General features: G+C 38.1%; 1 pseudogene; it reads left to right on the forward strand.

Annotated features, from left to right (window-relative positions):
• LOC139151058 (xanthine dehydrogenase/oxidase-like) overlaps positions 1–13,838 on the forward strand; it is a 111,972-nt pseudogene that overhangs the window by 19,491 nt on the left and 78,643 nt on the right.

Genomic DNA, 13,838 nt, shown 5'->3' on the forward strand with positions numbered 1-13,838 from the left:
GAAAGTTGTAGAGACATGTGATAAAGGGGAAGTTTATAATTAATGTTTATTACCATATCATAGGTCTACAGTTCTGGGATGCTAGCGATGGAAGGCAAATTAACAAGAATTTTATTTTCTGAAACTTTCAGAGTTCAGAATCCTGTACGTCTTTTGCTTGGACGTGATGAAGACATGCAGTTTACTGGTACAAGACATTCTGCGCTGGCCAAGTACAAAGTGGGATGCAGTCACGATGGACTTCTTAAAGCGATTGATATGGAACTGGTAATGAATGGTGGTTGCACAGAGACATTATCAGTCTATGTAAGATATTGTTTCACTGTTCTGAATAGTAGAACAACAGCAGTTTACATTCCGATGCTTCTTCTGACTTTTGTCATCGAAATATTGATAACTATAAGTTTTAACAGTATTTACTCAAAATGTCTAATTTTGCAAGTTTGTTATATGTCAAAGGAGGACATGATGATGATGATGATGATGATGATGACGAAGACGACGATGACGTCGTCATCGGCAGTGGCGGCGGCGGCGACGATAAAGGTGGTGATGGTGATGATGATGATGATGAATAAAATGGAGAAAACTTGTAACTAGCTTATTCTTGGTTGCATATTTCGTAATTATCGTTACCACTTCCACAGTTCGCTGGAAAAGCGTTGATGCAGGTAGCACACTCCTACAAGTTCCCCGCCTTCAAAATGACATCAAAGGCATGCAAGACGAACATCTCATCGTGTAATCCGATGAGGGGTGCTGGTACACCAAAAGGTGTCGCTGTCATTGAAATGGTCATGGACCACGTAGCTAGAAAACTGGGAATCGCCCCAGAGAAGGTTTGTTGTTCAATTTTATCATTTAAACATATCAACCTAGTTATAAATAAGTGCTCTTATATACCCCGTAAGGATGCATTCATAAACACCTCTTTGGCGGTACACTTCAAAAAGTCTCTGATTTTTTTAAATGCCTCCCTAACAAACTAGAACGCGTTCAAATACCCCCTTGTGTTATTTTATGATATTGAAATGTGTGTGTTTATGTTGTGTGAGGGGGGTATGTATTGTGTGGTGTGTGTTTTCCCGGGGAAGGAGTGCGCCGGTTTTACTTATTTTCTCTCTTACAGGAAAACTTCACCTTGTCAAACAGAAAAAACAGCGATCACATTAAAAAATTCTTTGGAACCAGGGTGATTTCCCTCACGTGTTAGGAAAACTAAACATAATTAAAATATTTGTATAAAACTGACTTTAGCTGTACCTTTCGGCCAATTTTCACTACTTGTTTTCTGTGTATCGACTGCAGTTACTTGTTCTACTCCCAACAGCAAGCTAGAATCACAAATTTTCTACTTTGTAAAATATTCTCTATATTTTTAAAGACCGTGATCATTGTTATTTCGACATGAACTCTAGTCCTGCCTTGAATTCAACTTTAAACATAAACAATACAAATGCTGAGTCTACCCAATTGATATTTTCAAATACCCCGTCAATTTCCCCTCCAGACGTTTTGTGAATGCAGCTTTAAAGCTTATGATGAACCAAGTATCTTTTAATCGAAATCTATTTGTAGTAAGGTGAAATGCTTTACCAGGATTATCTTACCAGCTGATAATATCTTAAAATGTCATGTTCCTGTTTTTGCGATTGCGTAAATAGACCAGCACATACATACATACATACATACATACATACATACATACATACATACTTAATACACGCACGCATGCATGCATGCATGCATGCATGCATGCATGCATACATACATACATACATACATACATACATACATACATACATACATACATACATACATATATACTTCGCAGAGACATGACGGAGAGAGGGGGAATAACTGATTAAGTGAAGGAAAGACTAAAGTCTGTTTTATTTCATTTTACAGATTCGAGATATCAATATGCACAAAGAGGGAGATATCAATAATTTAGGTCAGGAGGTATCAGACATAGGGAACTTCAGAAGATGTTGGGATGAATGTCTTAAATCTAGTGATTTCAACCAACGGAGAAAGGAGATCGACATTTTCAACAGGTATTTCATGCCATGCTGGCTGTGTTCACATATATTTTCATCCATCATTTCGACATACCCTTCATTTCGGAAACATACCCTTTATAGTTCTTGGTGACACCATGAGTATTATTTAAATACTTATAGCTGAATATAAGTTTGTTATATGCTCAGAACTTTGACAGCGTTTAACAATTTGCTAATTTATTGTATTGTGTGACACACTTACATTGCTTATACACACACACACACACACACACACACACACACACACACACACATATATATATATATATATATATATATAAACATGTAAATGGCATTATATATATATATATATATATATATATATATATATATATATATATATATATATATATATATATATATATATATATATATATACATGTAAATGACATTTCGGAACTCAATGCGACATCAGTCACTATTACATAGACCTTCGAAAATGCCAACTTTTGAAACTCTTCATGACACTTTCAGTACCAATCGTTGGAAGAAAAGGGGTTTAGCTATTATACCGACAAATAGAGAGATCGGAATACAGTTGCCGTTTTTCAACCAGGTAATGAATCTGTTGCATTTTAATAAAGGACTCTTTTGGTACTGCTTTTCAGCCAAATTCGAAGACGTTATATGACTCCGTTATAAGACAGATTCATCGTTCATATGCATGATTTCTTGGTAAATTATACGAAAAGATATATGATATAGCTTAATGTGAAGACATGTAAAAACTTTTCCAGTGATAATGACGCCAAAATACCTTAAATCGAGATGAACTTGCTGAACTCATGGCGAATCTAAGTCATTCGAAGAGCAAAGTAAAGAAAGCAATAGAATGCATGTTTTTTAATTGCTTGCTGCTATATATACCATGCCCAGGCTCAGTATCGACAAGGTAGATCTCCTAAAACATAACGCCGTTGTACACATGTAGACGAGGCTGTCGAGCAGTCATCTGTGAACAGTGTAAAAATCCGCGTAAGTGATTAATCTCGCGAACAGACTTGTCATGACTTTGCCATGACGCCATGGGGTTTTTTTGCGATGCCCACTATGCACGTTGTTACGTGCAGAGAAAACGAACAAAAGGGTGAACTCAGCAGTTAACGTTTAAACAAAATTTATTACAAAAATAAAACTAAGTCAGGGATAGAGTACAAGCTTTAAAAGTGTACAGACTACTTATCTCAGCCGGGACGGCAAAGCTCCAGTCTCAGAGTTGTAACAGTCAGTTGGATGAATGAACAGTCCTTTGGCTTGCAGGCTTGAAGCTGCACAAAGTCCACAGTATAAATCCAGCGTTGACAGTGAAGGTCTTGGAAAGTCTTGAGAATGACTACTGCTGGAGTTTAGTAACACACAAGAGACACGATCCCAAAAGTCTGACTGGAAGCTGTGCACGTCCCTTTTATAAAGGCATATAAGAACAATCTAGAACTTTTATTGACATGCTAATTACTGTTCTAAAATTATCTCCCTTACACAACTAATCAACTTTCCAGAACATTCCAAACATGACTAATTGAATTCAAGGTTGTGAGGTCATCAAGGGCAGTGACCTTGAGAATGTTCTAGACTAATTGAACTCAGGTCATGATGAGTGTGGGGGGAATGACCTACATAACACACCCCCTCTTCAAAAAAAAGAAAATTTTCAAAGAAAAATCTTTCTTTTACAAATGTAATCTTGAAAAGGATTTAAGTACTCAAATTTTGTTTTACTCTAAAGTAAAGTTTCTTGAAAGTGAACAACAATAAAATTTCTTGAAAGTGAACAACAATAAACTCTAAATACGAGAGAGACAGTCTGCAATTAAATTGTCTCTGCCTTTGATATGTCTAATGTCAAGATTAAACTCCTGTAACATTAAACTCCATCTTAGCAATCTCTGATTTTTGCCTTTAAATTTCTGCAGAAAAACAAGAGGGTTGTGATCAATATGAACCACTATTGGCTGATTTGAAGAAGTAACATAAACTTCAAAATGCTGTAAAGCTAATATCAAAGATAAACACTCTTTTTCAATTGTAGAGTAGTTTCTCTGAGATTTGTTAAATTTGCGTGAAAAATAGCAAACAGGATGATCTACTACCATGACTATCCTCTTGCAATAAAACAGCACCAGCAGCCGTATCACTAGCATCTACAGCTAATTTGAATGGCAAAGTGAAATCTGGTGCAGACAACACTGGGGCACTTTGCAGTATGGCTTTAAGTGTATCAAATGCCTGTTGGCATTGCTCTGACCAAACAAACTTTACTTTCTTTTTAAGTAAGTTAGTCAAAGGCTCAGTAATTGTGGAGAAATTTGGACAGAATTTTCTGTAGTAACCAGCCATACCGAGAAAGCGCATCAGTTGTCGTTTGCAGTTTGGTATGGGAAAAACTTGAAATGGCACTGATTTTGGCATCAACAGGTTTTACCTCACCCTGTCCTACAGTATGTCCGAGGTAAGTCACCCTCGCCCAACCAAACTCAGATTTGGCAAGGTTGACAGTCAACATGGCTTTACTCAGTCTCTCAAAGAACTTCCGCATGAGCTTGATGTGTTCCTCCCAGGTGTCACTATACAGGACGACGTCGTCAACGTAAGCTGCACATCCGTCTAGCCCGGATATGACGTCGTTGATCATCCGTTGGAACGTTGCCGGAGAGTTCTTCATTCCGAATGGCATCACCTTGTACTGGAACAATCCGTCTGGTGTAACAAAGGCGGATATTTCACGAGCACGATCCGTCAGAGGGACTTGCCAAAATCCCTTCAGTAGGTCAAATTTCGTCACGTACTTGGCTTTTCCCACTCGGTCGACGCAGTCATCAATCCTCGGGATTGGGAAAGTGTCTGTCTTTGTTAAAGTGTTGACCTTCCTAAAGTCCGTGCACATACGATAACTGTGGTCTGATTTGGGAACAAGTATGCACGGCGAACTCCAGTTACTTTTACTGGGTTCAATAAGTCATTGTCCAGCAGGTATTTGACTTCTTCCTGGAGATATTTAGCTTTTGTTGGATTCAGTCTGTATGGATGTTGTTTTACAGGCTTACTGTCCCCAACATCAACGTCGTGATAGATGACGTTTGTCCTCGTTGGAACATCTTGAAATAGGTGTTTATATTCGTGGAGCAGTTCTTTCACCTGTTGTTGTTGTTCTGGCTGGAGGTGTGCCAACTTTGTAGACTCCAGCTTCTCCAGGATTTCTGAGTTCTGAAGCTTGACCGAGCCCAGCTTTGAGTTTAGAGTATTTTCACTCAAGTCAGTTTCAGTATCACTATCTTCATAATGGTTTGAACTGACTGCACTGACAGGCTGAGTTATAGTAGGATTATCCCTATCCAAATATGGCTTAAGCATATTTATGTGACATAGCTGTTTTTGTTTTCGCCTGTCAGGTGTTATTATGATGTAATTTAAATCACTCAATTTCTTATCAATTAGTATGGCCCAAAGTAACGAGCATGGAATGGTTTCCAGGAATTGGAAGTAGAACAAGAACCTTTTGACCTGGTTCAAACTTCCGTTTTGAGGTGTTTTTATCGTATTTGATTTTCATTGACTGCTGAGATGACTCAAGATTTTCTCTGGCTAATTCACATGCTTTAGAGAGTTTTGTACGAAAATCTGACACATATTGCAAAATATTCAGACCATCATCATCGTCTGATAGGAATTTCTCTTTAACGAGCTTAAGTGGGCCACGGACTGTATGTCCAAATACAAGCTCAAATGGGCTAAAACCAAGAGACTCCTGAATTGACTCTCTAACAGCAAAGAGCAAAAAATGAATTCCTTCATCCCACTGCTTCTCTGTGTCAAAACAGTAGGTCCTAATCATGTTTTTCAAAGTTTGATGAAATCGCTCAAGAGCACCCTGACTTTCTGGATGATAGGCGGATGACCTATACTGTTTAATGCCTAGCTGATCCATTACTTGTTGAAAAATACCAGACATAAAGTTGGAGCCTTGATCGGACTGGACACATTTAGGGAGGCCAAATAAAGTGAAAAATTTGACTAAAGCTCTCACTATAGTCTTTGTCTTTATATTTCTCAGTGGTATGGCTTCTGGGAACCGAGTTGATGTACACATTATTGTCAGCATGTACTCATTTCCTGATCTTGTTTTTGGTAGGGGCCCAACACAGTCTATTAGAATCCTACTAAATGGTTCTTGAAATGCAGGAATTGGCTGTAAAGGGGCCTTTGGAATGGTCTGATTCGGCTTTCCTACCATTTGACATGTGTGACAAGTTTTACAGAAATGTGCTACGTCCTGCCTGAGATTAGGCCAATAAAAGTGACTGAGAATTTTGTGATAAGTTTTCCTGACTCCTAAGTGACCAGCCCAGGGGGTTTCATGGGCCAGGCGCAATATTTCAGCACGATAGGGCTTTGGAACCACAATTTGATGTTTTATAGCCCAATCGTCATCAACCAAAACATCTGGAGGTCTCCATTTACGCATGAGAATACCAGATTTGTATAATAGGAAACAGAGCTATCTGAAGTTTTACCTTCATCATCTACCCTGTCAAACAAAGACAAAATATCTGGGTCTTTGTGTTGTTCTGCAATGAGATTTGATCTAGAAAATGTCTGACTTTGGTCAGCAGAAGTTTTACTGGAAGTTTCAAATCCACGAGGGATAACGGAATGATCCGTGTCAAACACCTGACTGAGAAAGGTGTCATTTAAGTCAACATCTGTGACATTATTTTTGAGAGTATTTTGATTCTCGGAAGTTTTCTTTGACATGGCTCGAGTAATGGCACATGAAGGAAATAAATCGGGTATCTCTTGTTCAATTGGCTCTGGATCCTGATCTAAACTAGGATTATCAGTCACAAGTGGATTAGTAATGACCTTGTCCCCAGCAAGGTCGTTTCCAAGAAGAAGGTGAATCCCTTCAAAAGGCAAAAAAGGCCTAATACCTAAAGCCACAGGTCCAGAAACAAAGTCCGAAGACAAATAGACATTATGGAGAGGAACAGGAATGTAGTCATTACAATCTACCCCCTTAATAAGAACTTTAGAACCTGAAAATGACTTTTCAGAAAACGGCAGGGTATCTGCCAACAAAAGAGACTGGGAAGCCCCGGTATCTCTTAAAATTTTGACAGGGGTAGCAGAAGAGAAATCACTAGAAAGTGATATAAAACCATTATGAATAAATGGCTCGAAAATACCCATAATGCTATCTTGAGAAGAATTGACCTTGACCTCATTAATTGGGGATAAGAGGGGTTTAACCTCAGACAATGTGTTACACACATTATTAGACTCTAATTGAGTTGATGAAGAAATAAAGCCGGTTGGCTTAGATCCACTTTGACCACTTTGACCTTCACGTTTTCTTTTCAATTTGAAACAATCTGACATTAAATGGCCGTCTTTCTTACAATAATTACAAGAAAGTGTACCAAACTGTTTGTCAGAAGGAGATTGAGACTTGGGATCTGATGATGTGGGAGTGTTACTTGAACTCTGTGAACTGTTGTCATTTGATTTCCTACTGTCCTTTGAGAAATTCTTGGATGAAAAGGAGGAGTTAAATTTACCTGCATTGTTTCTGTATGAAAAGGACTGGGATGGTTTGCTGAGAAATGAAGATTTGTGGGTCAATGAATAATCATCGGCCAAACGTGCAGCAACCTCTAATGTATCTGCCTTTTGTTCATTGATAAACGTCTTGATGTCACTCCGGATGCGCCTTTTAAATTCCTCAATCAAAACAAGCTGTCGTAATTTGTCATAATTCTGACTGACCTTTTCAGAAGACACCAACGATCAAACAGTTGTTCTTTTGTTCGAGCAAATTCAACATAAGTTTGATCCTTCACCTTCTCACAATCCCTAAATTTCTGACGGTAAGCTTCAGGCACCAACTCATAACCCTTGAGAATTAATTCCTTCACAGAATCATAATTTGAAGCCTGCTCTACTGACAACTGAATATAAATTTCTCTGGCTTACCCACCAAAGAACTCTGCAAAAGCATAGACCAGGACTCCTTAGGCCAATTCAGACTCTGAGCAACTTTCTCAAAATGAAGGAAATATTTATCAACATCCTTTTCTTGGAAAGGGGAACTAGCCTGAAATGCTTAGTGATGTCAAAACCGTCTGAAGGGAAGAATTTTCCTGACTTTCCAAGCTCTAAACGTCTCATTTCTAACTGCAGTCGGTGTTCTGCTAATTCTCTTTCCTTTTCTTTTTCCTCTCTTTCTTTCTCCCTTTGTCTTTCTTCCATTTGCAATTCTTTTTCTTTCATTTCCAATTCCCTCTCTTTCTGTCTTTCTTCCATTTCTAACTGCATTTGTTTTTTTTCTTTTTCTAATGCCTGTCTCTCCTTTCCATTTGTAATTCTTTTTCTTTCATTTGTAATTCTTTTTCTTTTTCTAATGCCAATTTTTTTAGCTCGAAATCTGCCTGTATTTCTAATTCCAATTTTTTGAGTTCGAAGGAAGACTCAGGCTCATAATCTTTTAAGGCAGACTCCTCAAAATGGCCAGAATTAACTAAATGTTTTGCAATCTTGAACAGTATTTCTCGCTTGCGCATAGATCTTTTGACATCTACTTTAAGGAAATTGGCCAGTGCTATGAGGTTGTCTTTTCTGAGGGAATTAAATGTGTCCTGATCAAGGTCATCCATAAATTCGTCTGGCTTGAATTCCGCCATGATTGAATTTCGCTGAGTTCACAGTGTAAAGTAGTTTTGAAAAGGTAGGCAAAATGTTGTCAAACGGCTCAAAATATTCGTCTCCCGGACAAGCCCCCAATTTTGTTACGTGCAGAGAAAACGAACAAAAGGGTGAACTCAGCAGTTAACGTTTAAACAAAATTTATTACAAAAATAAAACTAAGTCAGGGATAGAGTACAAGCTTTAAAAGTGTACAGACTACTTATCTCAGCCGGGACGGCAAAGCTCCAGTCTCAGAGTTGTAACAGTCAGTTGGATGAATGAACAGTCCTTTGGCTTGCAGGCTTGAAGCTGCACAAAGTCCACAGTATAAATCCAGCGTTGACAGTGAAGGTCTTGGAAAGTCTTGAGAATGACTACTGCTGGAGTTTAGTAACACACAAGAGACACGATCCCAAAAGTCTGACTGGAAGCTGTGCACGTCCCTTTTATAAAGGCATATAAGAACAATCTAGAACTTTTATTGACATGCTAATTACTGTTCTAAAATTATCTCCCTTACACAACTAATCAACTTTCCAGAACATTCCAAACATGACTAATTGAATTCAAGGTTGTGAGGTCATCAAGGGCAGTGACCTTGAGAATGTTCTAGACTAATTGAACTCAGGTCATGATGAGTGTGGGGGGAATGACCTACATAACAACGTGGAGGATGCACTGAGGGTACGCGTGTATGCAAAGGTACTTGGCCCTGACGCGATGCGGCAGCAAACAATAAGAGCGTTCACACTACTGCTTTTTTTTGAAATAATGAATACCCAAATAAAAGATTATTGAGCTTTATTCTGGCCATTTACGAATCCCTATGATTTCGTTGAACTGTTGGACCCAAAGATATTTTCTGTATTTTTATTTTACCTATTTACAGTGGTTATCTCTCTCAGATATAAAGATGTATTTCCAGGAAGGACTAACGTGAAATGAAAAAAATGAGATAACAATAATGTAAATATCTAAAACGTTTCACACTAAAATTCAACGTGTATAGCATCATAATAAAGATTTAAATCTCGACGGACAAACTCGTACGAAATGTGACAACTGATTGAATCAAAATGACGAACGTAAATTACCGACAAGGCAAACACTAAAGGAGACAATACCAATGCGGATGATGCAAAGAATCAAACAAGACGATGCCTTCTGAGTAAAGTCTGAAAATTGGACAAGAAAATGATCCCAACGGTATGATTAAACGAGTAGAAAAACAAACAATAAATCACGGAAAATATTAAAAGGTAAAGCCGCAAATGGCGGTCACCTGAATGTTGCACCACAATACGCAACATCACAACCGTCATTTAACTCAGTTTGTGTTTTCACTGCAAATCGGTATTTTTTGAAAATATGAAGTACTTTAATAGGTTACTGTATTCGAAAGTTTTTGAGTCGTTATCCTATACCCAATTATTGAAACAACAACTTTTGTATATTTGATGTCCGTCAAGGGCAGTAGTAAGTAATTATTGGATTTTCGGACGAAATTTTTAAACCATTTTATTCGAAATAACTACAAGGGAACTCCCTCTTACGCACATGCGCGTAAAGAGGGAGTTCCCTGAGTAAGGTCACTCAGCGCTAGCTATGACTGCACCTAACATCAATATATACTATACTAAAAAGAAAAAATAATTCCCAGAACTACTCGTTTGCTCCAATATGCAGTAACCCCCGGAGCCGGAACGGGCTACCTATCGGTGCGAACTTGTTCACCCGATAGATAAAATTTTAGTAATTTCCTCTGAACTTAAAATGTGACGGAAGACCATTACTTCAAATAAAATGAGACGTTTCAGATGAATAACACTGATATCTAAAGTGTTCACTCTTTTATCTCTACGTACAAATGTAGTTCCTAAGTCGTTCTCTACTCTATTCCCACCAACAAAACATTCAATACTCATTTCATTGCGATCTTTATCAATACTTATGATAATGTCACAAGATGTTCTGTTATCTGTTTTCATAGCATAATATCCAACCAAATCGTCAAACTCGTCTCCTGTAGCTAACTTTACACATCTAATGAGAACTGTACCATGTTGAAGTATTTTCATATTATCAGTCATCTGTTGATTTACTGTCTGTAAAGTTAATTCAGCTGCCTCATCACCGACACTTTTCAAGCCCAGTTTCTTTAAAGTTGTGTCCCAAAATAATCTTACTGGAACTCCGCTAGCTGTATACGAGCAATAATTCTCCCCCTCGTTTATCCACCTTCTTAGTGTATTATCTGCCTTCATTATTGTATTAAGAGGACTAATTTAAGGTGAATCGGTATACCAAGAAGTGCAATGTATGGATTCGTAGGAGTAAGCCAACTACGAAAATCTAGCAACTTATATTTGTTAACATTGCTATCGAAATAAATAACATTGGAGTTCCTGGCAGTTCAGTAACTCCACCACTAATTTCACTATCCATTATATCTAAGATGTTACGCGGTACATCATAAGGCATGAATTTCTGACTATCCCATCCACGTCAGAGCAAAAGGAGTAGGATCATTTGAAGCCTTTGTGGCGTCAATTATGGACTCATCAATGTCTTTCAGTTCGAAAATTCTACAGCATGCTCGTGGGTTTGCACCGCGTCAGAGGCTAAGACAAAAGTTTCTCGCGGTCCTTATAATGAAGGACATAATCCTTATTATGATTACCTGCTATCTTAGTATTATTGTTAACTTTAACATCACTCAGATCTTCGAGCTCGAGATTTTGTACGTGAATTGCACTAGACCGAAGTTACTTGGACCAGATATAATGAACCTATATACAGTGAAAAATAAATAATACCTTGTAATAATATACAACCATGGCTTCAGCTATAGGAATGACAGTTCTCGGTGCTGTATTAAATGCAACGGCATTCACAGGAGGAAATATTATCGGACAAAAGCTTTCGGGAATGGTGACGCTCTTATTGAAGAAAAGGTCCGACATGATAAAGCATTAGAAAAATTTGAACATGATCGCAACGTCTGGTCAGAAAAAAGATTACTACAGGCTGACTGGGAAGAGAAAATCAAGCAAAGGATGCACATGCTGCGGCAGAATTAAGAGATACAGATGCAGAAATCCTGGAAGAAGCAGAAGCGGTGCAAAGCAACTCTACGTCAGACCCCTTTCGGAACGGTTACGAAGGGCCAGTTCAATTCTCAGATTATTATCAGCCCAGTCCTGAGCAAAAGAAATATGAAATGATTTATATTGCTAGAGGATTGGTCGTGGGATGGTTTATGCTGCGTTAGCTACAATAATTCAATACAAAAGCTAGTTGGCCAGTTATTGAAATTGATCATGTTTCCATCCTGATCTGTTATCCAAATACGCATTGAACTCATATGGTCTGAACCTTTTCTCAATGGCATGGAAAGAGGAACGCCCCCGTTTTTAAAATCATAGGTGACCTTTTCACTTATTTCTTTTGTATCCTTGACGGGAAGTATTTGTAAACAGTCCGATAATTTTCCCTGTATGTATTCACCAGAGCCAAATGAAACATAATTTCCAGTAACATCAACGACATCTGAATGAACTATGTATTTAGTAAGTGTTAAGACACTACGGGCAAAAAGGGCCCAAAATCGTTCAGTGCAGCGCCCTCGCCGGACAACGCTTTAGGCTGGTTGCTAGTGACGACAGCGAACATTGTATCAATTTCATTTCAATAAAATATCGATCGAAATCTGCTCGCCTGTCGCTCGTATTTTCAGGTTACGCCATGAATTTTTCCATGACAGCCCGTATATATTGACTTATGTACCATAAAATCAACGTATTGGTTGTTTTCTTCCACTCAAATTGAATCGAAGACAATTTGTTTAGTTTTGGTGATACTTTTATGTCTCAGCATATTTTGGCGCTCTTTGGACAAGTTTGGCGCCATGCGATCCGCGGGTATGCAACACAACATTGTAACATTCGCGACAAAAGAATATCGATCGATAACGTTCACTACACGTTCACAGTGGAGACTCTACACCATTTCGCTTCCGTTTCGTGTTATTTTTACCAATTTACTGCGATATTCATGGTTCATATTCACCCAAATTTTGTATAAAAGACAACAACTTGACAGGTATTTGATCTGTACAATTTAGGAGACACTTGCTGATTAATTTGCGTCAATTTCAGACCCTTGTTCTGCACATGTAAACGCCGTCAGATCGCCATATTGTTGACGGCAACAGTATATTTCAGTGATCAGAATAAATAGAATGGCAATAAAACAAATTTTAGGAAGAAATTCAAAAATCTAAAACAATACGATTTTTACTTATTAGTCAAAGGATCACCGTGCCAATTTTCATTATTATTGGTTCAGAATTGAAAAATTTGAACCGGCGAGAAGTTTGCAATGTGTTCGGTCGATCGGACGCGCATAAACGCCATTGTTTTCTATGGGAATCGAGATTATTCGGCACATCGTAAAATGAAAAATACATCTGAAAAAACCCGTTGGTTTAAATTTTTCATTTCGCTGTTATTTCTCACAATATTTGAGATTAAGCATCTCATGAAGGTTAACTGAAACTCTATGGTTTTGTTTTTTAAATTTCCCTCTTATTTTTATGAATGACGAGTTTACGATCGTTTGTGCTGTTGGCCGTGTTTTCGCCTATTTTCGCATAGAGTATTTTCGCTTCGGTATTTTAAGAATTCCTTCATGAAATTATTGCCGAAATATCATAATGGACAGAGAAACATATGAGGAAATGGAATCTGCATCTCTTTCCTGAATATTTAGCTGTGCGGCTAGGAAATTCGGCGAAGTTTTCAACATAACGCGGAAGCTTGATTTGGCTCTCTTTACGCTCATTCAGCGTATGTGCGGCAAAAAATTGTCACACTTTGAGTGAACAATATAGAGGCCATTTTGCCCACAGTGTTAGAAATCTGCTCGACCTGAACTCATAGTACTTTTTGTCACGGGGTTGTCCTCAGGTTTATCTGAAAAGCCGACGACGTTGGCGAAGCTACCTGTGGCATTGAAATAGACTTTAATATCTTTAGCCAAAGTTAGAAGAACGTGGTTTGTCGGCAGATGTTTTTCAAAATTAATTTTTTGCTT

This window comes from Ptychodera flava, chromosome 15, assembly GCF_041260155.1.
Source record: "Ptychodera flava strain L36383 chromosome 15, AS_Pfla_20210202, whole genome shotgun sequence".
Taxonomy (NCBI): Eukaryota; Metazoa; Hemichordata; class Enteropneusta; family Ptychoderidae; genus Ptychodera; species Ptychodera flava.